Here is a 25046-nt window from a genome sequence, read left to right on the forward strand (position 1 = left end):
CCTCTTCCTCCTCCTCCCCTTCTTCCTTCTCCTCCACACCACAAACCCCACTCCCTTCTAGCACTGACATTACCTAGTTGGGTCATGAAAACAACCAAGCTCAGAGAGCACCAAGGATTCCACATTCTCCTGCTGCTGCTGCTCGTCCTCCTCTTTCGAGAGCTTCTCTGACGTTTGGGGTGGGCATGGCAGTGGGTCCTTGGAGAACATGGCTTAGCGCAATGGTTGAACCAAGTCGCGTAGTTCCTTCACTGCTGGTTGCTGTTGCATGTTATGTAAAGTGATCTGTAATTTCTGGAATCATCGGGAGGGGTTCTCCACAGCCTTGATTTAAGACCATAATAACTTAGGGACAACTAAGGTCTCCCACCCACCCCCATGCCTGATGTGCAAGAAGAAAACACATACCCATGGTGAAAGGGGTGTCTTCTCGAACTCACTTTTCACTGAATTGTATATTACTTTATTTACATTCGATGCAATTTGGGCTATTCATTTCACTTTTCTGAAGGTGCTCTGGCTGGAAAGGCCTCACTCGGAATGCCATTGTTTGTTTCCCTCACTCTTACCTCCCCCCAAATGTTCCTCTGGGATACAGAGACACCCACAAGCCCGTAGGTAACACAATTAGCAGCAATTAGGCATGAAAACCAACTGGATGTCTTTGGGCTAGTCCTCTTGTTCAGCCCAACTCACCTCACAAGGTTGTTGTGGGGAAAATAGGAGGAGGATTGTGTGTGTTCATTGCCTTGAGTTATTTATAAAATTAATCAAAGATGGGATTACAATTTTTTTTAAAAAAAATGAAGAAAGTTTTGAGTTTATTTCTTGGGTCTGTAGCTACCATGTCTTCCTAGCCAACCTTGAGCTTCATGCCTACTTTTATTCTCTAAGACTTGATATACGGCTGGGCTGGCTGATAAAATTTTAGCTTTTGGTCGGCTGGATTATAACGTACGTGAGTCTTTTCGTCTCCTGTTCAGTCCCTTCAAAGAAACAGTAACTACGGTTCTGTCACTATTAATTAAAATGGCAAGTCCCTCCTGGGTTATGACCTTAAAATCTAGATTGCTTTGCTTCTGTAAACCCCAGCGCCACAAAGCTAGAGGGAAGCCAGAAGAGAAGAAAGGGAACTGGGGAAATAGGTTGCAGAATAACTCAGGACCCCCTAGGTACTGGTGTGTGTGTGTGTGTGAGGGAGGGGGCTTGAGAGGTGAATCCACTTCTGTTTGACTCGGTGGAACTGAGAAGCTTAGGCTCCTTGATACAAATGTCACATTTACATAAACGGACTTAACGGGGATGTTAAAATGCAGCAGATTATTGGAACCCCAGGGTTTACATGGCAGCTCGGGATAGGGGTGGAATGCTTAAAAAAAGAAAAGAAGAAGAAGGAAAAAAAAGAGGGGACTTGCAAGGCAGGAGAGAAGAAGATTGGGCTGGCCAACAGAGCAGTCACAAGGCGTCTACTCACGGGTTTGGCTATGGGTAAATATGTGCTGTCTGGAGCACAGCATGCCATTCTGAGTAGGGATGCCCCCACCGAGCTGTTGCGTTCAGGGTAGGCAGATCTAGTGCACGCTCCCGGCAGGCAATTCCCCTGCCTTTCCGTAGACCTACTTATTTGCAAGGGTGTAACACAGTCTGAAGTCATCTGCCGGAGATGAGGCAAATCTATCCAATTCCCTGGACAGCCCTGCTAGCTTCACACATTCCCGGGTTGTTGTTTTGTTGTTTTTTTTTGCACCGCAACAATAAGCACAGATGATTATGGTGACTTGGCAGGAGGTGACTGCCTACTAGAAGTCTGAGACCCCAGCATAGAAAATGTAAATGCACAGAAGCATATGCTCTCTGAGCGGCAAACGATATCTCAAGGTGCATTCCGATCCGCAATCCGGGATGAGTGAACCAGGTGGGTCTGCTTACAGGGCTAATGCAACAACAACAACAACAACAACTCGAGCAGTTCTCATTCCTGCTTACAACTGAGGAAACTACCATTACGTCCTGAGCACGGCAACTCCTTTGACTTGGATAATTCCCTTCTCCTAGCTCAACATCTAGCTTGGGCCTCCTTTCCCCTCCCCTCCCCTCCTCTTTTTGATTTGATTTCTCCTTCTCCTTCCCAATGAAGCAGACAAAATGATGTTGGGCTAAAGCATCTCTCCATGACTGGGTCTGTCATCCATCTCCTTCTCATTAGCAGGAAAACAGGAAGCTATCAATTGAGTCGCCCATGCAACTTCTGGGACACATTGAACGAGATGATAATAAAAATTAATAATAATAATAATAATAATAATAATAATAATAATAATAATAACAACAACAACAACAACAACAACAACAACAACAATAACAATAACAATAACAATAACAATAGTAGTAGTAGTAGTAGTAGTAGTAGTAGTAAGTTGGAAGGGACCTTGGAGGTCATCTAGTCCAACCCCCTGCTCAGGCAGGAAACCCTATACCATTTCAGACAAATAGCTGTCCAGTCTCTTCTTAAAAACCTCCAGTGTCGGAGCATTCACCACTTCTGGAGGCAGGTTGTTCCACTGGTTAGTTGTTCTAACTGTCAGGAAGTTTCTCCTTAGCTCTAGGTTGCTTCTCTCCTTGACTAGTTTCCATCCATTGCTTCTTGTCCTACCTTCTGCTGCTTTGGAGAAGAGCTTGACTCCCTCTTCTTTGTGGCAGCCCCTGAGATATTGGAACACTGCTATCATGTCACCCCTCACCCTTCTCTTCATTAAACTACACATATCCAATTCCAGCAACCGTTCCCTATATGTTTTAGCCTCCAGTCCCCTCAATCATCTTTGTTGCTCTTCTCTGTACTCTTTCTAGAGTCTTGACATCTTTTTTACATCGTGGTGACCAAAACTGGATGCAGTATTCCAGGTGTGGCCTTACCAAGGCATTGTAAAGTGGTATTAGTACTTCACGCGATCTTGATTCTATCCCTCTGTTAATGCAGCCTAGCACTGTGTTGGCTTTTTTGGCAGCTGCAGCACACTGCTGGCTCATATTTAAGTGATTGTCCACTAGGACTCCAAGATCTCTCTCACAGTGACTACTATTGAGCAAGGTGCCACCTATACTATACCTGTGCATTTGATTTTTCCTGCCTAAATGTAGAACCTTACTTTTTTCACCATTGAATTTCATTTTGTTAGATAGTGCCCAGTGTTTGAGTCTGTCCAGATCCTCCTGTATCTTAAGCCTGTAACTTCTGGAGTGTTGGCTATTCCTGCCAGTTTGGTGTCGTCTGCAAATTTGATGAGTTCCCCATCTATCCCCTCATCCAAATCATTGATGTTCAGGCAGAGCTGCTTTGTTCACCCCCAAAGAACTATTTTTAAACACACTGGTGTGCTTCCTTTCAACTTTTAGCCTTTGCCAAGTTGGGTGTGGGCTACCACCTCAAGGCAAAGGTCATCACGCCAGCTAAAAGGCCCTTGGATCTGCAGCAACCTTCTCGAAGCGAAGCCTGGGACAAAGTAAGTCCTGAGCAGGTGTGTGCCGCCTTCATCTCCATGACAGAAAGAAAGCAGGGTAAATTCAATAAGCAGACAAATGACAACCATCAATATAGGGTGTACTAGCCTGCCATGAAAAGGAAGGCACAAGAGATCGGAAACTCGCAGAACAAGAATCATTCACAAGAATAGGAGGGCCCTGGAGAGATCCCCACAAACAGTTCAGCTTGAGATAATTTTCAACAGGAGAGCCATTGCTCCGTCAACAGCCTGCGATCAACTGTGATTTGAAAGATTGCCAGGGCCTGCAGGTCCTTAAGCAAATGTACCTTGTTCTGGTGCTAAGAAGAAGGATCGTGTTTTCCATTAGAGGAAAACTTCCTTGAAGATTTGACGATGAGCAGGAAAGGAGAAAATGGGAGGAAAGAAAAGGGAAGCAGAGAAGGATAAAGGACAAGGAGGCAGATGAATGTATCAATCAATCAATCAATCAACCAATCACGATTATTTGCTCAATGACCAGCAAAATTTAAAATAGTGTTAAAGCGTGAATTAGAAAGAGTCCAAGTAAGACGGACAGCCACCCTTGTTTATCCCGCTCAACACTTTTCCTGGATTGGCAGAGTACTTTGATCTACAAGCTTTCCGTGCAGTGCCCGAGTCACGTCGTAACCCACCAAAAAAGAAAAGAAAGGGGGGGAAAAAGAAAAGGACAACAGCTCGTTGGGTGACGGTTCAAAGTTTCGACGGCCCTGAAAAAGGTCACTTATGGCCATTGTTGACATGACGGTTGCAACATCCCCACAGTCCCGTGATCAAAATTCAGACGCTTGGCAACTGACTCAATTTATGACCGTTGCAGTGTCTCGTGGTCACGGGGTTCCCTTTTGTGAACTTCTGACGAGCAAAGTCAATGGGGGAAGCCAGATTCACTTAAGAACCCTGTTTCTCACTTAACAACTGCAGTGATTCACTTTACCGCAGTTAAGTGGCAAGAAATAGGACAAGACTCATGTAACAAAGAGCCTTGGTGGAGCAGTGGGCTGATGCCTCCTTAAGTAACACCAGCTGCCTGCAATTAGTGCAGGTTCGAGTCCCACCAGGCTCAAGGTTGACTCAGCCTTCCATCCTTCCGAGGTAGGTAAAATGAGGACCCAGATTGTTGGGGGCAATAAGCTGACTTTGTAATAATGCCGCTTGGGGGGGCGCGCGAAAGCCCTAATAAGCAGGCATATACATAGAATGAAGGCTATTGCTAAGCACATTGATTTGTGCTTCTTAGATTGTAAGCCGCCCTGAGTCTTCGGAGAAGGGCGGGATATAAATGGGATTAAAAAAAACAAAACACAAATATCTCACTTAGCAACAGAGATTTTGGGCTCAGTTGTGGTCCTCAGTTGGGGACTACTACCTGTAGTTGAATCTGGGAGCTGTGTAGTGTGTAAAAATTAACTCTCCGTGCCCAAAGGGTTCCTAGGTTGTCGGAAGTGAATGGGCAGCCAAAGAGATTAATTCTGCAATGGCCTGGAACTTCATCTATCCAGGCACGCAGAATGGGAGACATTGATTCATCTCCAGATGAATTTCCCAGACAACCTTCAAGGGCAACTTCTATGCCACACATTTGAGTAATCTAACCTAGACATTATTGGAATATAGATTGTGGCAGTCTTTCTCCTAAAAAGATTCAACGGATGAAATCGCTGCACGAAGCCTCTCCGAGAAAAGCTACAGGTAGGAAATTAGATGTAGAGAAACTCCCAAGAGGCAGACTTACATTGTCCAAAGGAAGACTGTCTTATTCAGAGTTAGTTTGCTCTAATTCCTCAGACTAGAGAGGCATCTGTACACAAAGGTATCTATTTTGTCAAGATTCACCTTCGTTTCGTTAGCCTCGTGCAGTTGGTTGAATCCAGAGAGCAAATTCCTTGCCCATTGTTGTGAAAATAGTTCCCGCAACTAGGGTTTAGTTACTATGTTGAGTTACGTAACTACAACATTCCTGAGTAAGTTCTTTCAATCAGTCCTCTGCTGTAGCCTGTAGGGACCTGGCAATTTATTATTATTATTATTATTATTTGGATATTTCCAGTGACTTGACATCCTCCAAATAAATTGCCTGACAGCAAACAGAAAGGAACAGGCTAATGATGAGGCCTTTCAAGTTGCCATAGTTGCATGGGTGAACAGGAAGCAATTAAGTAAAAGAGCAGAAACCCCCTCATAATGGAAGAACAGTCTTCGGGAGAAGCCTCGACATTATTCCAACTGCATTTTAAACTTCCCTTCCCTTCTCCCTCTTTTTCTTTCTCTCTTTCTTTCCCCCAAAATCAAATCCAACAAAAGAGGATGACAACATGGGAAAGGACTTGGATATGATTGGTTGGAAATGACATCACCCAATATCTCCATGAGTGAATAAGGAGTGGCAATTTCAGAAAAACGGAACAGGCACAGAAGCCCTCATGGAGACAATCAGCACACACTTATTTTCCCCCCCCTACTTTCCTTTTTTCCTTTTTCCACTATCAGGAACCAGCACAGATGATTCCCAGTGATGAAATACTTGACGGTCCTTATTTCATTGTATGTTTGCGTTCATTGTTTCCAACGCTAGCCTGTTTTATCTGGCGGTATTCCAGCCCAGATGTTGAGATCCGAAGTACTGATGCTTAACCACCGTAAAGGTATTTACAAAAGCATTAATGAAGTACTGGCTGAAATTGAGGATAGAGAAAAATCACTTACACAAAGGCGACGAGTTTACGCCTAGGTCCGTACAACGAGTGTGTGTGGGTTGGTTTAGGAACTACAGCTGATAAACCATCCATGCCAAACATAGCACAGGTAGACCTCGACTTAGTGACCGTTCCAAGTTACAACGGCACTGGAGAAAGCGAGTTATGACCGTTTTTCACACTTACGACCGTTTGTGCACACACACACACACACACCCTAGTCATGGGACCAAAATTCAGACGTTTGGTAACTGACTCATCTTTATGACGGTTGCAGTGTCGCAGGGTCATTTGGACGAGCAAAATCAATGGGGAAACCAGATTCATTTAGCAACCAGGGTACTGACTTAACAAGTGCGGTGTTGCCACTCGACAGCGGTGGGGAGAAAGGTGGCAGAATGAGTCAAAAGTCGCCGAACAAAGGTCTCACTTAGCAACATAGATTCTGAGCTCGATTGTGTTTGTAAGTCAAGGGCTACTTGGATATAAAGTTTAATATTTATGCTGCAGCTGGACCCTTTTGGGTGGCTTCTGGTTTAACTCGAGTGGAAAACGAGCAACATGAGATAGCCCTCCTTGGAAGAGAAAGTCACAGCCCAGCCCAGGTGGCTTTTCACTTCTGCTGTGACTTTCTGACATGCACACATATACACAGTCCCCGACAAACGCCTAGGTTTCACAGGAGAAAGGTCTTCACACCACTGTTTTCAGATGGCATCACTTGCTGGATATTATGGGGTGGGGAAAATGATACCTTCTAAATGAACAGGGTGAGATGACTTTCATTCACGGAAAAGTGACTTTACTCTGGAAAATGCCACCTGACGCCAAACACCCTCGAGTCAGCAACTTGGCACGAGCAGAAGGCTTTTAGGAGAAACAAGAGCACATCCGGAACTACTGTCCAAACTTTAGGTCTGGTTTTCCCCTGGAAAGATGGTTGATCCTGGCACTCTGCTTACCAAGTCCAGCTAAAAATCAGATTAAAAAAAAACAACCTTCTGGTTGTTTTCTGGTGATGGGATGGTCCTCCTGGGGATGGGATGGAATGGGATGGTTCTCCTGGGGATGGGATGGGATGGTCCTTCTGGTGATGGGATGTCCTCCTGCAATCTCCAGAAGATCAAGAAGCTATGTGGCTACCCTCAACTTTGAGATGTTGACTTCTTAAAGGTAAAGGTAAAGGTTCCCCGCACATGTGTGCTAGTCGTTTCCAACTCTAGGGGCCGGTGCTCATCTCCATTTCAAAGCCGAAGAGCCAGCGCTTGTCCGAGGACGTCTCCGTGGTCATGTGGCCGGCATGACTAGACGCCAAAGGCGCACGGAACGCTGTTACCTTCCCACCGTAGTGGTCCCTATTTTTCTACTTGCATTTTTACGTGCTTTCGAACTGCTAGGTTGGCAGAAGCTGGGATGAGTAACAGGCACTTACTCTGTTACGCAGCACTTGGGATTCGACCCGCCAAACTGCCGACCTTCTGATCGACAAGCTCAGCGTCCTAACCCACTGAGCCACCGCGTCCCTCGTTGACTTCTTAATCTAGTGCAATTGTATCTGCTCATATGGACAGCAGATCTCGAAGTTCTCAGGTACAGAAAATGATCCCCACTTCCTTCAAACTTTTAGTTAGGGATGCCAGCAACGAAACATAGGACTTCACGTGCAAAAGTGCTTCAGCTTCTCTGATTCCTTGCGGGCCTCTCCTTCCCTATTTTTAATTATTGCTTCTATGCAGCATCCTTTAAAATAGCTATTAATGGAAGAACTGCATGCTGCATGGAGGGAAAATTTATGGGTCCCATGATTTACTTAGCCAACCAGCAGTACTATCGATTTTTTATTTAGGAGAATAATTAAATATTTATTTTCACTTTGTTAAGCTTGGGAAGTGGAAGGCCATAGAATGCCAAATGACACACAAGGAAAAGGAGATCCATGGCTCAAAGATTTGGTATTCCCAGGACCCTCAAGCATGTGATCAGCTGGGAATTCTGAGTTGGAATCCCAGCACACTTGAACTGACAATACACAATAACAGAATAACAGAGCTGGAAGGGACCTTGGAGGTCTTCTAGTCGATCCCCTGCTCAAGCATACCTGTGCAATCTGTAGTTCGTAGTCCCTGACTTACAACAATTCATTTCGTGACCGTTCAAAGTTACGACATCACTGAAAAAAGTGACTTATGACCATTTTTCAACACTGCTTTGCAGCCTCCCCGTGGTCATGTGATCAAAACTCAGATGCTTGGCAACTGGCCCATATTTATGACGGTTGTAGAGTCCTGGGGTCACGTGATCCCCTTTTGCGACGGTCTGACAAGCAAAGTCAATGGGGAAGCCTGATTACTAATTTACCAACTGCAGCAATAAATAAATAAATCAACGTGATCCTTCTCTGCAAAGAAATTCCACTTTGACGCCTTCTTTCTCGCGGCTTCTTGTCGCTGTGCATATTTGTGCTGTCCCTTTTGTGCAGCTTTCTGACATAAGCTGATCTTGCTCTGGGAAAACTTTTCCTACCCCATTCCAAATCGGAGTGCGACAGTCCAGGTTTAACCCCATCATGCCCTGCACTAGCCGGGGAAAAAAATTGTCTGAAACTCTGCAACCTGCTCTCATTCAGTACAGATGATAGCAAGGAAGGCAGACCAATGCATCCTCTGAATAAAAGGCAGCTTTAAATTACGATGACATTCAAGGAAAAGGCACACACACACACACACACACACACACACACACCTTGTTTTTGGCTTAGGACCCCAATTTTGTGCAGCTAGTCCTTGCAAATCTCCAGATAAAGCTGGGGAAGATTGAAAGTTTATTTTGAATGTCCTGGATCACCTCTGTCAATCAGTGTGGAGAATATTGTGCTAGATGGACAATAAAAGTCGGTTTCCTACATTTCTCGCATTTAAGTCTGTTCTCCTGCTAGGCATAGGAGATAACGATCCCGCTTCACTATAGACGTAAGTGATATTGGCAGCTGCCTAGAATTCCTGAAGCTAGTTTTGAAAACCTATTATAAAGTATGTTTTCTACTATCAAGAGAAATAAATCTTGGCAGTTCTATGAATTGGGAACAGACAATGGTTATGAGAAAGAGCTACGAAAGAGAAGAGCCCTGAGTAGACCTTGCCTCAAAAGTCATTTTGATTCCCCCTCTGCCTTTGTCCTTTATAAGAAAGAAAGAAAGAAAGAAAGAAGAAAGAAAGAAAGAAAGAAAGAAAGAAAGAAAGAAAGAAAGAGAAGGAAGGAAGGAAGAAAGAAAGAAAAAGATAAAGAAAGAAAAAGAAAAGAAGAAAACAGGAAGAAAGAGAGAGGAAGGAAGGAAGGAAGGAAGGAAGGAAAGAGAAAGCAAGCAAGCAAGCAAGCAAGCAAGCAAGAAAGAAAGAAAAAGAAAGAAAGAAAGAAAGAAAGAAAGAAAGAAAGAAAGAAAGAAAGAAAGAAAGAAAGAAGAAAGAAAGAAAGAAAGAAAGAATAATAATACTGATTGAATCAATTTACAGGACTATTGGAAGGATAGCAATTTGATAAGAGATGGGGAGAGTTATTAAAGGCAACATAGAAAGACAAGAAAAAAGAAAGACAAGAAAGGAAAGCAGGCAGGAAGGAATGCAGGAAGGAAAAAGAAAAGAAAGAAAACAGGAAGGACAGAAAAAGACAGAAAGACTGAATGAAATATGGAAAGAGAATGGAAAACAGAAAGACAGAAAGAGACCAGAAAGAAAGGAAGGAAGAAAGAAAGAAAGAAAGAAAGAAAGAAAGAAAGAAAGAAAGAAAGAAAGAAAGAAAGGAAGAAAGAAAGAAAGAAAGAAAGAAAGAAAGAAAGAAAGAAAGAAAGAAAGAAAGAAAGAAAGAAAGAAAGAAAGAAAGAAAGAAAGAAAGAAAGAAAGAAAGAAAGAAAGAAAGAAAGAAAGAAAGGAAGGAAGGAAGGAAGGAAGAAAGGAAGAAAGGAAAAAGAAAGAAAGAAAGAAAGAAAGAAAGAAAGAAAGAAAGAAAGAAAGAAAGAAAAAGAAAGAAAGAAAGAAAGAAAGAAAGAAAGAAAGAAAGAAAGAAAGAAAGAAAGAAAGAAAGAAAGAAAGAAAGAAAGAAAGAAAGGCTACAATAATGACTGAATCAATTTACAGGATTATTGTAAGGATGGCAGTTTGATAAGAGATGGGGAGAGTTATGAACTCTGGAAGGCTTTCTACCATGGCCGTCGTGAGGTGGAGACAAAAACAATATTATTAAACTTATCGGCCAACGGCCGCCCTCCCCCACCGCCCCACACCCCCCCTCAAAAAATTGGTTTAACAAAGTGAGGTTGCTTCTGACTCTTACTGTGATCTCAAAGATCGCAGGCTAGAAATTAGATTGAAAACAGAGGCCAACCGGTTCTTCATCTGGAACTCAGCTGGAGCATAATGCATCATTTAAGGCCATCTGGGAAGTGTTAGCTACAGATTTATTTAAAAACAGAACTAGGCTAACCAGGAGCATTATTCAGTGTAGCTGCAATGCATTCAGTTGCAACTCAAAAATTTCTTCCTTTCCTTTTTTTTATTTTTTTGCTTCGTATGTAATAAAATCAACATTGGGAACATAGGAATTGACTCCCCCACCTCCCCAAGCTGGTATGGTGTACTTTCAGTTCAGCCCCTCCAACCATGAAGGAAAAATGAGATGGGGAAAAAAAAACCCTTCACACCATCCAGTTGGCCCAGCTCTCCTCCCCACTAAAGTAGCCAGTTGCTACATGACAAGGATATGGGTCTTTATGACTTCAGAGGGCCTCTTTGAAGATGACCCTGTCAGTTCCCCTCTATTTCACTTTTTCGGGGCTCTGCCATTTTAGTGGGAGGGGGGGAGGTTTCACTCATTTGGGAGGGGCTGGAGGATGTATTTCCTTTACTTTATTCTCTCCGTCTTTAGTGTATCCCTTAGCTTGTAAGGCCAAAAAGTTCAACGTTCAGAAGGCCTCGGGAGCTTATTAGTAGCAACTCACTGAGGCAGTGTTTGTCAACCTTAAAAACTTTTAAAAGGTCAGGACTTCAACTCCCAGAATTCCCCAGCCAGCCATGTTAGCTGGGGAATTCTGGGAGTTGAAGTCCACACGGCTTAAAGTTGCCAAAGTTGAGAAACGCTGCTCTAAAGAATAGAGCCATCAGAGAACTGTCCAAGGTCCTGATTCACTTGGGTTCACCTGGCGGTCCTAGCCAGCTACGACACTGCTTTTGCCTGTAATGGTTTAGCTCTGGGGGTCTTCAAGCTTGGCCCTTTTATGACTTGTGGACTTCAACTCCCAGAATTCCTCAGCCAGGCTCTTAAGCCAAGTCCACCTTCTGCTACTCAGTCCTCTCCATGACCAAGATAATTTTGGATGGACACAGAGTGCAGGAGCCTCTGATGATAGGTGGGGCATGAAGTCTACTACACCATTGTTCAACCCAACATCCATCCATCCATCCATCCACCCAGCCACCCTTCAAATCTAATCTAGCCTATTCCTCTGAGAATCTAAGTGAAGATGAATCTGAAATGCAGCAGAGAGAACAATTCCCAGCATGGCTCCAAGTACAGCTGCTGATGCTCTCTGCTTGGAGCTGAGCTTGTGGGGACAGAGAAATGTTTCATATGTAATTTATGGATGGTTCCCTCATTCCATAAAGCAGCCATCTGTCAGCCTATTGCAAAGAAATATTTGTAAAAGCTGCCTGCTCTTCTCTCTCTCTCTCTCTCTCTCTCTCTCTCTCTCTCATATTAGCAGTTGCACTGAGCAGTCCAAAAGTTGGATCAACACTAGGCCCAGGAAAAAAAAATAGAGAAAATCAGAGAAGAGAAATATCGTGAGCTGGACAGGATTGAACTCCTGGCTGTGAGTAGAATTAGCCTGCAATACTGCATTCTAACCACTGCACAGCTACGGCTCTGCTCTGCTCACAAATGATATAGAGATTGGAGTAGATCACCTTCCTGCATGGATGGGGTGTGTCTCCCAACAGGGATGTCCATGGTAGAGTGTAAAACAGTCTGGATGGTCTCATGCCCATCTGATGGAAGTTCTACCTCCTTTTATATGAATGGCACATGTAGAAAAGGGGTTGAGCTTCCCCCACATGGGTGTGGCCACCATCTTGACCGTTTGTTTTTTTATCCTTGCTGCAAGTATCCCTGCTTCCATGTAGTCCAGGAAGGGATGGTAAGACTTGATTTTTCCTGTTGAGAGCCCATTCCCGGCTATACCAAAGCTCTGACTAGTGACAAGCAAGTTTCTCCTCTCCCTTCCTAGGCTTCTCGCAGGGAACCTGTGTGAAACCAAGTCAAGAGCTTAAGTTTCTCAACCCCCGTGTAGAAGTTTGCGAAGCTTTCCTCCACGTCCTGTAAATCCTGGAAAATCACAGCCTCTTCATAGACGGGACAACAAGTGAATTGGCAGGAGGGTGCCTTTGACCCTGGGTTAGGGCAAATTGTGCTCCAGCTGTTGCACTAGTTGTACGATGGCAAATTGGTCATCTGAGCATCCCCTTGCCCTGCCAGAGGCTCAGTGGCTGGCAGGCTTCCCTGAGGATTGGAGGCCATGCCTGAAATGCCTCTCTTTGGAAGAGAGTAAGAGACTGGCAAGATTGACGTTGACCTTGTGGGCTAAACCAGATAGGAACCACAACCAGGTGAGCTAATTCCACTCTATTGTAAAGCTACAGTGACAGAATCTTGCAAGCCTGAAAGTACCATCATCTTCCGTTCTCTTTTACAGTCTGGGAAACTAGAGAGAGTCTCTTTTGAGCTTCGGCCCGCCCATTGTCCAGTTGTGGGCTATGCTGTCTTATCTGACCGTTCTTGTCGTATTGTCTCTTGCCTGACTCTCCTGAGGTCTTTCTCACACACCATTACAAGATTAGCACCTAGGTCTTCCTTCTCTTGATCCAGCTTCTACAGTACACCATCACTCCACACTGGCTGTTGAGTTGAAAGGGAGGAATTGGCCCAAAGTCACCCAGGGAGGTTCAGTGCCTGAGGAAGGATTTGAATCTCAATCTCCCCACTCCCGACCCTTGACCACTGCCCCCACACTTGCTCTCTGTCCACCCACGAGTTGGCCAACGTCTTTTATGGGCTTCATGCCCAAGCGAACACCTCCCTTTTTGGCTCGGAGCACTGGGTCTAAGCCTTGGCAGGAGTAGACTTCCAACTTACGGCCTTGGGTGTGCTTTCTTGAGAAGTCTAACCTCAACTCCCCTCTTCTCCGGGACGTGGAGCATGCACGCCTCATGCCGCTGGCTGCCCCCGCACGGCGCATGCCACAAGCCTCTGTGTTTCCACAGTAACCGAAGCAGCAAAGCACCAGAGATGCTTGTAATTAGATCCACGGCCACAGCTGTCAATCCTCGTTTAACCGCCTTGCATTTAACTCCTGGCTCCAGTAATTAGGGTTTACTAAACAGAATGTCAGGCAATTAGAGCAGCAGGTCAACAGGATTCCATGTCACCTCTTTGAAGGCAAGATGAGAGGCATCCCGCAGAACAGCCAGTCCAAGGGCAGAGGTGCCACAGGCAGCCTAGCGGAGGAAGGGGAGATGGACCCCCAACTCAGCACTGGTTGGAGCGGAGATGCAGCATTTGCCTTCCATGGCCACGGGGCATTGAATGGATATCGTCCATACATTGGCCAAGGAGCACAGGTAGTCCTGGACTTACGACACTTCATTTAGTGAACAAAGTTACGACAGGGCCGGAAAACGCGAGTTGGGACTGTTTTTCAAACTTACAATTGCTCTGCTGCCCATCTCATCTAAGTGACTCTTATTCAGGATGTCCCCGACTTACAACGGGCTCAGGTAGTGACTGTTCAAAGTTACAATGAAAAAAAAGGGACTTAGGAACATTTTCCACACTTACCACCGTTGCAGCATCCCCAGGGACACAGGATCCAAATTCAGAGGCTCAGCAGCTGACTCGTATTTACGACGGTCGCAGCATCCCGGGGGGGTTTCACGGCTTCCCCTTTTGTGACCTTCTGACAAGCAAAGTTGATGGAGAGAAGGTGGATCCACTCGACCCCCGCGTTTCTCACTTAACAACACTGGCAAGAAAGGTTGTAAAAGGGGGCAAGACTCCCTGCGCAAATGTCTCGCTTTGCAACATCCGTTTTGGGCTCCGTTGTGGTCGTACGTCCAGGACCAACTGAATTGCCCCATCCAGCCCCCAAAGAAGCGATCGTTAAAAATTTCTGCCATGATAATGTTGGTGAAAGCGTTACAACAACGCATTAACCCATCATCCCATAGGCGAGGCAGGGGATAGATATTGCAAACCCCTCCCCAGGCAGAGAATTCTGACCAGTGGGGTCTGTCATTGCCCCTCTCCTGTGGAACATTCTCCCCAAAGGCAAGATGGGCACCCATGCTCCTGGCCGTTCAAAAATATCTAAAGACTTTGTGTGTGTGTGTGTGTGTGTGTGTGTGTGTGAGAGAGAGAGAGAGAGAGAGAGAGAGAGAGAGAGGGAGGGAGAGAGGGGGAGAGAGAGAGAGAGAGAAGAGAGAGAGAGAGAGAGAGAGAGAGAGAGAGAGAGAGAGAGAGAGAGAGAGAGAGAGAGAGAGAGAGAGAGAGAGAGAGAGAGAGAGAGAGAGAGAGAGAGAGAAGATCACATAGCCACGAGACTCGTTAGGGCCCTGAAAGCTCCCCCGCCTTTCAATTAACTTTTAACGTCATGTTTTCAAGTATTGTTGCCCTCTTTTAAATTTTTATACTCATTTTTTACATTTCACCTGTTACACGCCCAGCCTAGCGTCTCTCTGTGAAGCAGATCTGCAGTTTCTAAATACAGGTGGTCCTCGGCTTACAGCCACAACTGAGCGCAATGTTTCTGTTGCTAAGCGGGACAAGCGGTGAAGAGAGTTTTGGCCCCGTTTCACGACCTTCCTCCCCACGGGTTGTTAAGTGAACCACGGCAGTGGTTAAGTTAGTCGCACGGTCGTTAAGTGGATCCGGCTTCTCCCATTGACTCGGTTTGTCAGAAGGTTGAAAAAGGGGATCACGTTACCCTCCAGGATGCTGCCACCGTCATCATTAGGAGTCAATTGCCAAGTGTCCAGATTTTGATCACGTGATCCTGGCGATCCTGCAGAGGTTGTAACTGTGAAAAAATGGTCCTAAGTCACATTTTTCAGTGCCATTGGAACTTTGAACGGTCACTCAATGAGCTCTTACAAGTTGAGGACAACCTGTATGTCGAAAAAGGTGATGACGAGGCTCCCGGGATACTGCCACCATCATAAATTCGAGTCAGTTGTCAAACGTCTGAATTTTGACCACGTGACCGCGGGGAAGGCTGCCACGGTCGTAAGAGTGAAAAACGATCGTAAGTTCCTTTGTCCAGTGCCGCCGTAACTTCAAACGGTCCTTATAAACCAATGGTTACAAATCAAGGACAAACCTGTGTGTTGAATTAAATAAACAAATGAACAAACAGACTATAAGAATCTGCAGATTTAGGAGAAATCTTATCGCCTAAGTACGATAAGGTAAAGTTTTCATCCAGGTGATGCAGTTTTATAATGCCAGGGGGAACAATCCTGCATCTCAGGGGTTTCTCTCCCCTGCACTTAGAAATCAAGCCTCTGCAGGACAATGGTGAGGGATGCTGGATGTTGTAGTTCAGCCACATCTGGCCTGCTTGAAGGGTCTCCATCCTGAATTCTACAGCTTCACTTCCTCAATCCTTCTTTCTTCTCCCCAAACTTCTTATCTTGTAGATCAAACATTTCTGAAAAATTGTTCATCCGGCTTTCTTATTAGACCCCAGTGAACCATCACAACACCCTGGGCAAATTCTAAGTGTATTTTCCAATCATTGTTTTGTTGCTTTTAAGAACACTAATAAACCGTATGTCAATAAAGTCAGGGGAAAAAAAATGGTACACAACCCAACTTGGCTGAATTTATTATTTTTAACCCTACTTTTCTATCTGGGGACTCCCAGTATTAAAAGCATTAAAACAATAAAACATCGAACACAAACATCAATTAGACAAACTGCTTCACAGCAGCTGAAGACGCTAGCAAGGGAAGCAAAGCCACTCGTTTATCCTTCAACTAAGCAAGATTTGGTTGATTTCACAAATAGAATAATGTTATTTTTTAAAAAAAAAACTATGGGGAAATTAGGATGTGCAGTGAATTTTCTTGTTGCTTCATATGTATAATTTTTATTTATGTACATATTTAATTGACTAATTGACCAAAACTGACACTATTAACCAGCGAAAATTGCTTTAAGCAGGAACCTGTCTTTATTTTCCCGCTGGGGAGTTACAGTATAAGCAGGACTTAAAACTTGAAACCCTACGAGTAACAGAAAGGTGCCTTACATTAGATCAATCTGTTTCTTTCCCCATCAGCTCAGTTTTATGGACTCTGACCAACAGAGGCCTCTTAGACTACCAGCTACCTGATTAACCTTGGTGGAGCAGTGGGCTAATGCCTCCTCAAGTAACACCAGCTGCCTGCAATTAGTGCAGGTTCGCATCCCACCAGGCTCAAGGTTGACTCAGCCTTCCATCCTTCCGAGGTAGGTAAAATGAGGACCCAGATTGTTGGGGGCAATTAAGCTGACTTTGTAATAATGCGGCTTGGGGGGTTTGTGTGAAAGCCCTAATAAGCAGGCATATACATAGAATGAAGGCTACTGCTAAGCTTGTAAGCCGCCCTGAGTCTTCGGAGAAGGGCGGGATATAAATGGAATTAAAATAAAAATAAATAAAAATAAAAATAACTAGAGGTACGTGTGGATTGCAACTCAAAGCATCTACCTCGAAAACATCTATATGCGGTCCTTGACTTATAACCACAGTTGGGAACGGAATTTCCACTGATAAGCGAAGTGGTTGTTAAGAGAGCCCCACCTGGTTTGATGACCTTTCTTTTCCCACGGTTGCTAAGTGAATTACACAGTTGTTAAGTCAATCTGGCTCCCCCTCCCCTGCTTTGACTTCGCTTGTTGCAACCCTGGCAGGGTAGATCACAAATGGAGATCGCCCACGACCCCAGGATACTGAGGCCATTGTATATTCATCCCCGTTGCCAAGGACTCAGATTTCGATCCTGGCATTGGTGAGAATGCTGTATCAGTTGTAAGTGCAAGGAGTCGTTAGTCGTTCTTTTTCAGTGTCGTAATTTCAAACGGCTGTTGTTCAATGAACGGTCGTAAGTGGAGTCCATTTCTTTTAATATATTTATTTTGCTGTATCAACAAAAATAAACTACCAAACAGAAAAACAACAACAACAACCTGCGCCATACACCCAGAACTAACAACAACAAAAAAGAAAAGAAAAAGATTGGTGTACAGAAACAAAAGCAAAAAAGCGGCCAAAGGATCAAATAAATTTAACATTAAATGAATAGGATCCACCCTGGCTTAATGCTGGAAAACAACAACAACCCACGATAAATTCTCCTCCCCTTTATATGACGGGTCTACAAGTAGCTGTAAGCTTTCCCATCCCTATTTAACAAAAAATACTATATTAAATAAACAAATATTCCAGGTGGGGGGGGATTTCTATTTGATGATCAAATTGATCCAACATTTATCCACTGTTCCACTGGTCCTTGACTTATGGTCACAATTGATCGCAAAAATGTTACTAAGTGAGTTAAGTGTGTTTCACCCCATTTTACAACCGCTGTTAAGGGAACCATTGTTAAGTTAGTTACCCAGTCGTTAAGTGAATCTGGTTTACTCATTGAGATTGCTTGTCAAAAGGTCACCAAAAAGGATCACATGATCCCGGGACACTTCAACCGCCATCATGGTGAGCCAGTGGCTAAGCATCTGAATTTTGATTGTTGGGATGCTGCAACGGTTGTGAGCGTGAAAGAGGGATGTAAGTCCCTTTTTTTCCAGTGATGTAACTTTGAACGGTCGCTAAATGAGCTGCTCTAAGTCCAGGACCACCTGTGGTCTATTCTTGAAGTAGAAATTCCCAGCATTCTGGACTGAAATGGGGCAGCTCCACCCAGCCATTATTCTCTGGGAATTATCTGGATCAAGCTGCTCAACAAATCTCTCATCCTTTCTTCCTCTTCTTTGCAGCTCATGTATGAGCACCAGTGAAAGATATTAAAGATTGGCCAGCAGTGTTTCAAGCTGAGGTTCTTGAAAATTATTTGTTCACCTCCATCTAGCCTTCTGACACACACCCCTCTCCACCACCACCAGCAGCAGCAGCAGCAGCCCCCCTTATAGAGGGAGAGCAAGACTGGCAATTCAGAAGAAAGAAAGAAAGAAAGAAAGAAAGAAAGAAAGAAAGAAAGAAAGAAAGAAAGAAAGAAAGAAAAGAGAAGAAAGAAAGAAAGAAAGAAAGAAAGAAAGAAAGAAAGAAAGAAAGAAAGAAAGAAAGAAAGAAAGAAAGAAAAAGAAGAAGGAAGGAAGGAAGGAAGGAAGGAAGGAAGGAAGGAAGGAAGGAAGGAAGGAAGGAAGGAAGGAAGGAAGGAAGGAAGGAAGGAAGGAAGGAAGGAAGGAAGATTTATTTTGGTTGAGGTGAAATGTATAGGAAAAGATAGAGAGACCTGCGGAAGTGCTGGGAAGATAAACAATTTTCAGCTGCCCATTTCCCCCCTCTCCTCCTCATTTTTGAGCTTTGAAAAACTGGCATTTCACTTATCTCTGATCTTTTCTATTTTCGCTGCCTACCACTCCTGGGTTTGGGCTCCTTAAAATTCAGCCGCGACACACCGAAAGAGTGGCAATATCATTTCTCAAAATTTAGGGGCAAAAGGACAAGTCACAGAGTTGTGTTCAAGCTTCCGGTAGGCTTCAGGAGCCCTTTTCAGCTTGAAAAAGGCCCTCGGTGTCGTCAAGAAGAGTCAACAATTCTCATCCACCCACCAATACTATTGTGTCGCCGTTTTAATCCCTCTGGTCCAAAGCCGCAGAAATGCAGTAATTAAAGCACGGGTGGCCAAGAGACTTTGAACACGGTTCTTATAAGACAGAAGATCAGATTGATGGCCCGGTTGGGTGATCTGCTCCTTTGTGTTCAGAAACTTGGAAAGTTCAGAGAGAGAGAGAAAAACAAACATCCACACTACACTTTGCATTCAAGAAATCTCAGTTTTCAAAGTCACCCACTAAAGAGATTTCAGGAAACCGTTACGCATGCACGGTCGCTGGTCACAAGACGAACCCCCTGGCTTCGGGACCAATGGAGAAGCCTAACAGTGGCTCAGGTGGCCTTCCACAATCAAAGCTACGTAATTAATTAATCGATCACTTTGCTCCACAGCCCATCCCATCTCGGTTAATTTTTCTTCAGGTAGTCCTCAATTTACAAGAGGCCCTTTGGTGGCCATTTAAAGTTACAACAGCACTGGGGAAAAAGGACTCGTGAGCGTTTTCCGCACTCAAGACTGTTGCACCATTGCCACGGCCGTTTTCCCCATGACCGTTGCAGCATCCCTGTGTCACGTGATCAAAATTCAGATGCTTGGCAACTGACTCGTATTTATGACGGTTGCCGTGTCTCCCGGTGTGTGTGTGTGTGTGTCACGTGATCCCCTTTGGCGACCTTCGGACAAGCAAAGTCCATGGGGGGAGGCCAGATTCACTTAAGAACCGTGTTACTAACTTAACAAATGCAGCGATTCGCTTAACAACCGTGGCAAGAAAAGTCATAAAGCGGGGGGCAAAACACTTAACAAATGTCTCACTTAAGCCACAGAAATTTTGGACTCAGTTGTGGTTGTAAGCTGAGGACTACCTGTATGCTTAATAAAGACACGGATGTAAAGGTCCCATTCCAAACCTCCGGGATCAGATTGCTATATCTCCTGTGAAGCTGTTTCATTTTGTAAAATTTAACCACATTTTTTTCACCCTCTGAGGAGTCAGAATAACCAAGTCGGAAGGAAACTAGAAATCTTCTAGCCCATCCCCCCGCTTGAACGTGAACCCCAGACCCATTTCAGACAAATGACTATCTAATCTCTTCTCGGAAAACCTCCAGTGTGGAAGCACCCACAATTTCTAGAGGCAAGTGGTTCCGCTGGTGAATTGTTCTCACGGTCAGGAAATTCCTCCTTAGTTCTAGGTTTGGTTCTCAGCCTTGGTGCGGGCTGCCAGTGAGGCTGAAGTTTTAAAGTTTAACAGAGTTGATCAGCAAGCCCACTCTTGATTTGATAAAATGAATGCCTCTTTAATCACAAGGAAGTGGTCTGCCGCTCATAAAACCTTTCTAATACACGGTGGGCTATTTTATGGAAAGGCACGTCTGCCTGGAAACATCCTTGACTGCTAATCGCTGTTACTATACCGCCAGGTTAAAAAGATCATAAATCTAGCTAAGCAGATGATGTAATTGGCGTAGCAGAGGAAGAAATACGGGTGGTGGTTACAATCCTTCAGACGAACGCTGTGACTACAGGCAGGCAGGATCGCCTGGTGTTTGTTTTCTTGACAACTTTTTTGCAGAAGCGCTTTGGCGTTGTTGCCTTCTTCCTAGGGCCAAAAGAGAGCGCCCTGGCCAAGTCAGCCAGTTGGCTTTCCGAACCTAATGTCAGGATTCGGACTCATCCTCCCCTCCTTCTAATTCTTGAACCACTACTACAACTGAACTGGACTCTCAGTGTTCTGGTGTGCCACTTAAAACAAAAGGAAATGTCTTTTGTTGTCCCGTCGGTGGAAATTTGGAAGAAGGAGATGGAGAAGGCCATCCGATACAAGTAGTAATTGCTGGTGGCTGGCTACATGATCCCTCTAGTATCAAAATCCGTGAAAAAGTAAAAAGAAAGGGACAAAGAAAAAAGGAGATGGAAAAGAGGAAAAAAAAAATAAAAGAACCAAAAATTTAATCTATCATCTCTCTCTCTCTCTCTCTCTCTCTCTCTCTCTCTCTCTATCTATCTATCTATCTATCTGAACATTGCTTTGATTAGGTAAGTCACCCTCTAGTTTTGCACTTTGGTTTTTAAAAAGCTGAAGGCCATTGCAATAATTAAGGTAGACAAATATGTATTATCACCAAATAGAGATTAAATATTTCATCAGGTGTGACATGTGTATAAAGGAATTACTTTTTAAAAATTAAAGGAAAAAAATAGAAGGGTGTTGAAATTTGTTTTCCAGAGGCTATCCTCCTAGAATCCTTCTTGACAGCCTACTTTTCTACCTGCAGGGATCCAGCATGGATATTCAGGCCTATTTCTCCCACCAAAGGGACAGAGTTGCTTAGAGCAGCAAGAAAGGTATCTACAGTAGTCCTCGGGTTACGAGCACAGTTGCTAAGTGAAACATTTGCTAAGCACATTTGCTAACCATTCTTGCCACAGTCGTTAAATACATCACTGTAGTTGTTAGTCACACGGTTGTTAAATGAATCTGGCTTCCCCCGTTGACTTTGCTTGTCAGAGGTTTGCAAAAGGGGATCACGTGACCCCGGGACAAGGCAACTGTCATAAATATCAGTCAGTTGCCAATCGTCTGAGTTTTGATTGCGTGACCCTGGGGATGCTGCAGCGGTGAGAAGTGTGAAAAACGCTCATAAGTCAGTCCCGTTGTAATTTTGAACGGACACTAAATTATTAGTCCAGGACTACTAGGACTACTTAGGCCAACCAAAGCTTTCTAAAATGATGCTTTTGAACCCCCAAATTCCCGGGATTCTGCATGAAGACCATTATACAAAAGGATTGTCTGGAAAGGCACGTTTCAGAGGGCACATAATTGGAAATCTCCCAAGCTACCATCCCAACACCAGAAGGCTGGCTAAAGTCTGGGACCAACACTTGTTTCCCAACTCAGACCCTAATTATAGTAAGGAAGCCCAATTAAAAATATTGATTGGTAGAGCAATCCTCCCTACGTCTTCCAGGCCAAGGGAAACTCATCCGTTGGGTTGGGAAGAGATTTGGTTACATAAGCTGCCCCTTCAAACCCTGGGCAATCTTCTCCCCGGGAGATTTAATTCTAGTCTCTTTTGTGAGGTTTGTGTTGCAACTGCCAGTGTGAATTCAGCCCCAGGGAAATTGTGTCCCACTGAATTAGGGAGGCAGTTAGACTGCAGCGTAGTCTCTCTGCACGTGGGTGTGCTTGGGAAGCAAACCTACGAAACAATTGTCTACGTCGTGCTTGTGATGGGAAAAAAATATATGTGAAACTTTGATTCTGATGATTAGATTGAGTGGTTGTTGTAGAAATGGCTAGTATATATTAATGTGTAGAAGCAAAAAGTTGAGGCTGCAATGTAGTTACCTTCTACTGTGCTAAAGAGAGTCGGAAGTCAATGCCTTTTTCTCCCCTTTTTCCTGTTTTACCTTGCCAGTGGCGTAGCGTGGGTTGTCAGCACCCGGGGCAATTTGCGCCCCCTAACCCGGTGACGTCATGGCACCGCCGAAAAGACGCGCCCCGCAGCGGCGTAGACTTTCCAAGAAGAGTCGCGCGCATGCGGGATGCTTCCAGGTCCCTCTCGAGGGCGGCTGGGCGGGGCTCCGACCTGCAAGAGCCGCTGCATTCAAGCTCGCACGTGAGCCCCGCTAAATAAAGCCACGCATGCGCACGAAGCTAGGCCAGCCGGCCGGCGGGTCCGTCTTCGCTCGGCCAAGCCTGCCTGCGGGGCACTTGCGGGGCACTTGCGGTTGGCCTGAGCCTGGGCGGAGAGTTGGGCGCTTCTATTTATTTTATTCAGTTTATGTGGCCGCCCATCTCACCTGCCGGACTCGTTTCGCTTTGCAAGAAAGAGCAGCTCGAGAGCGGAGCCAAGCCGACTCTGTGCAGCCCTTGGGGCTCCCTGAGCAGCTCAGTGCGAGCGCGCCCCCCCCCAGATGTTGCACCCGGTGCAGCCGGCCCCCCCTGCACCCCCCATGCTACGCCACTGTACCTTGCATTTTCTTCCCCCTTCTCTTTTTTCCTCCCCCTAGTTTCCCATTGTGTTTATTTACCTTTGCATTTTATATTTTGATAAAAATTCAAAACAAATGTATGTGTGAGTATATGTGTGATGCCTATGTATATATCCATATTTTGACTGTGATTTTTTTTACTTTGAGCGTGTAAATCTTAATCTTGTTTTTGTGTGCATGATGCACACGTGTGTGAGCTTGTGTGCATAGTTTATGATGTGTTTGTGTCTGAGTGTGATTTTATATATACATAAAAGTAAAAATCAGAATTAAATATGCATCACACAGACACATTTGCTTCATATAATATATGTGTGTGTGTATACATATACATACACACACACACGCATACATACTTGCAGCAAATGGTGTGTATATAATGCATATGTGTACATGCAAATATTTAACTTTGATTCTTACTTTTAACTTGTAAATTTTAAGCTTGTTTAAAATTTTGTTGTTAACTGTGCCTTTAGTCACATTTCGATATTATTTTTTGTTATCTGCTTTGCAAACCATCCAGAATCGTTTAAGTGAGATGGGTGGTGTAGAAATTTGATAAAAAAGCAAAATAAAAGAGATACATGTATGCATATGTTTATTCATTTGTTCATTTTATTAAATTGATATGTATATCGACCTATCTTAAACGTATGATGGCTCTTGAGATTTCATTTACACCAGCACAGATTTGGGATAGGTGAAGGACAGATTCCCCCCAAGGTTAAGAGATCGTCTGCTCACAGCCACACATTCATTTTAGCAGTCCATAGATGCTTGAACGGTTCAAACAACAAGAGAACACAATATTTTAGATGTGTGCTGGAAACTCTGTCCTTAGACACCAAAATCTGGCTAATTATCCATGCAGCCTCAAGTATTCTTGATCTACTAGTTGCTACCTTCTGGGCTTATGCAAAGATTCAACGCTGGATACTGAACACGTTCAAATTGATCTGATGCAGTTCAGAAGCAGGCTGGATCTTCTACAGGAGACTGCGTCAATCTGAATCGAATCAGCCTGCCTAAGATCCATTCGGAAAATGGATCCAGACATTCAAATGTAGCCAAACCCTCTCTGCACGTCCTTACAAGCTGACGGAACCATTTTTGAAAATCACAACTGGACATCGTTGCATTCCTCAGCCATACTAAGTACAGATAGTCCTTGACTTATGGCTACAATTGGAAGTAGAACCTCTGCAACCAAGCAAATTGGTTGTTGAATAAGGCATCACCGGACCACATCTAATTCTTACAACCTCTTGCAATTGTCCTAAATATTTGCCTGTTGTCAAACACCCAATTTTGACGGTAAGGCTATTCAGCCGGTCATTAAAGGGGAGGTCATAAGTCACTTTTTTCAGCACCGTCATCACTTTGAATAGTCGTAAGTGGAGGACTACCTGTGCTGTGAAGGAGATCTGTGCTGTCAACTCCAGAAAAATTCTTTTTTCATTCTCCCCTCCCTCTCCCCCACTACCTTTCTCCCTTTCGGAGAGCTATTTGGCTTTAGGCAAACAAAGAAAGGACAATTAAAGCCAGACTAAGCATGGAAAGCTTGGATAGGCTGCGGAAGGTTTTCGTTCCACCCCAAACAATGAGCGCAAATGTAACCTTTGAAACATAAAAATATTGCAAAACAAACCTGGACCTCCGAGTCCAGGAGGGGAAAGAGCTGACATCTTATCACTGCTCCAAAATTATAACACAAAAGGAAACATTCGATCCAACTTTCTCGCGATTGCCACCTGCTAGCAACCAGGTGCCAAAACCCTAAAGAGAGGTAGGGATAAATGACAAAGAAGGGCTGGGTTTGCACGATACGATTAACCAGGTCTAGGGAAAGATCCAGTGGCTTTATTCCCACCACCCGCTAAGCTTTGGTTAGGGGTGTTTTGTTTTTTTTTGGAGGGATTAAACCAGTCCACCTGGCTAGTTTGGG

At 44.4% G+C, this 25046-nt stretch overlaps 1 protein-coding gene across 17 annotated transcripts in view; it reads right to left on the reverse strand.

Moving 5' to 3' along the window:
* Positions 1 to 25046, reverse strand: part of CELF6 (CUGBP Elav-like family member 6) — a gene marked incomplete at both ends in the record, with an annotated part of 109445 nt that overhangs the window by 75687 nt on the left and 8712 nt on the right. The window lies entirely within an intron of this gene.

Source organism: Vipera berus, assembly GCF_964194415.1.
Source record: "Vipera berus genome assembly, chromosome: 12".
Lineage (NCBI taxonomy): Eukaryota > Metazoa > Chordata > Lepidosauria > Squamata > Viperidae > Vipera > Vipera berus.